The sequence below is a fragment of the Pocillopora verrucosa genome, unplaced genomic scaffold (assembly GCF_036669915.1).
Source record: "Pocillopora verrucosa isolate sample1 unplaced genomic scaffold, ASM3666991v2 scaffold_46, whole genome shotgun sequence".
NCBI classification, from domain to species: Eukaryota; Metazoa; Cnidaria; class Anthozoa; order Scleractinia; family Pocilloporidae; genus Pocillopora; species Pocillopora verrucosa.
This window is the reverse complement of record NW_027078184.1, coordinates 17,511-19,683: the sequence shown is the minus strand read 5'-3', so window position 1 is coordinate 19,683 and position 2,173 is coordinate 17,511. Positions and strand designations below refer to the sequence as shown.

General features: G+C 48.7%; 2 non-coding genes across 2 annotated transcripts; one reads left to right on the top strand and one right to left on the bottom strand.

Moving 5' to 3' along the window:
- Positions 1-508: 508 nt before the first annotated feature.
- LOC136278665 (5S ribosomal RNA) lies at positions 509-627 on the top strand. Its single transcript, XR_010716466.1, has one exon. It is a non-coding gene; the product is annotated as a 5S ribosomal RNA (ribosomal RNA).
- Positions 628-1,631: 1,004 nt separating this feature from the next.
- Positions 1,632-1,801, bottom strand: LOC136278693 (U1 spliceosomal RNA). Its single transcript, XR_010716493.1, has one exon. It is a non-coding gene; the product is annotated as a U1 spliceosomal RNA (small nuclear RNA).
- Positions 1,802-2,173: the final 372 nt, after the last annotated feature.

Sequence of the window (2,173 nt, the reverse complement as noted above, 5' to 3'; positions counted from 1 at the left end):
GATGCCGAAGCATGCCCTGGGTGAGGGGGGTGGTCGAGGGATCCTTCCCACGGTTTATGGTGGATAGTAGCAGGTCTGCCCCCCAAGCCCTTGCGAGACCCGCAGACGGTCCCAGAGGCTGTCCCTTTTTGTATCTCCTCACTGTAAGATTTTAAAGCCAGATACACGCACCTACGGAGCTAAAACATTGTATAATAGGTTTTTAGGACACGTTATGTCTCTTGGGACCCTCCCTCCCCTCCCTAGGGAATAGTGCTTCAAATCGATGCTCCTCAATGTGTTAACTGGGTTGAGGAAAATACATTAGGGTTAGGTAACGACTTCGGGGTTAGGGTAACCATTTCTTAGGGTTAGGGTAACAATTTCTTAGGGTTAGAGTATCGATTTCTTAGGGTTAGAGTAACGAAACTAGGGCTTTAGAATTTCAAATTCGCCTACACTCAGGGATGTGGCCGCTTTACAGCCTGAACCTGGCCGATAACAAGCAGAATTTCGACCCCATTTCCTCGTCTACGACCATACCACAGGGAAAGCACCGGTTCTCGTCCGATCACCGAAGTTAAGCCCTGTCGGGCGGGGTTAGTACTTGGATGGGTGACCGCCTGGGAATACCCCGTGTTGTAGGCTTCAATTTTTTGTCTTGCGAACATCTCTAAACGTTTTATCCAATAAATAGCTCTCCATACACCACAATTTCACATAGAGAGCCGTAGGTGAGTGAGGAACAAAATCAAAGCAAAAAACGAGGGGGGGAAAACACCTTTTTGTCAAAAATCGGCCAGCTAATGGCGAAAACTCTAGTGCGATCGACTTTTCTTACAGAGCGCGCGCGAGCGAGTGAGCACGCGCGAGATGAACAGTTTATGATGTCAAATTCTACTTCTGTGATATCAAATCATTCCAAATAACGAACGAAAAAATGAATAGGAAAAAAACGCACACTTCTGAGACGCAGTTTTAAGCCATCGTGACGTGGCAAAACACTCGCACACTTCCAAGAGGAGGCGCGCGAAAAACGGCACTGAAAGTCGACAATGGTTGGATTCAGACTGCAAACGAATCGGGAAAAAGGTTCGATACTTTTACTACTCTGCTAGTTTGTTTCCTTCCCTCGTTCATTCGTTCACTCGCTTGCTCGCACAAAGGATACACTAACGATAGCAATAGCATTTCTAAAAGCGGCTCCAGTGACAATAAAACCGCCTCAAAAGGTTCAAAGTGTACTCACGGTCCATGTCGAATGCCCTTCTATGCTCGCTCGCTCGGTTTCGATCGGCCGTTTGGTTTCCTTTCATTTCCGTTCCCTTCGCGCGCATTAGCACAGCACGGCACGGCACGCAACAACCATGAACATTACAAACGAACCGGACATTTTACACACAATTAGAGCAGACAGGCCTTGAACAAAAACAGACCAGCAAAGTCAAAGTTACGCACAGCCCACGAAACTCACCTTGTACTTCCTCCTAGTCTCTCCAATGCACTTCTACCCCTCCAAACGTCACAACACCTTGGCCAGGTTTGTGCGTCCTTTGAGGTTCTTGCCAAGTCTACCGTTCCACTGCAAAAGCAAAAAATACCCTCGATAGTCAGTAAGAGGGGCCATATAGACTGAGTTTGGAAGACTTTTGCGGGGACGAGCGCGCAACGCAGGTCCCCAATACCAGGAAATTATCGCTCGAGGTAACCCACATTTGGGGTAATCGCAAGGGTCAACCCAGGCGAAGTGCAATTGAAAGGGCCTCGCCTTCAGAGGGACTGCCTAATTGAATCAAAGTACCTTCCCGCGTCAGGTAAGTATGCTTTTTCAGCGTCTGCCCTCGGGTGAAAAAAATTCCACATACAACATATGGTCCTTGTGGTAGTGCTTTGCGCACTTCAGAACACGTAGCGGCCAGCGGCCGTTCCTGCCCTTGTCTGTTGTCTGAATTATCATCCCTGCTCGTCACCTCTTCCCCTCTAAGGGCGGGCGGGGCTCCTGTAAACATAAAAGCTGCTTATACCGTTGATCTGGTTTTGGGATTTGAATGTGTCTTCCCCAGAGGGAAGTGGGCCGCACTCGGACGTGGTAGTGCTATACAGATGGCAACCCGTGGATGGGGACGAGGAAAGCCTCTTTTCCACAGCCCAGTTCCAAAAAATCAGTCATATATGAGCTGCTCAATGAGCAGCG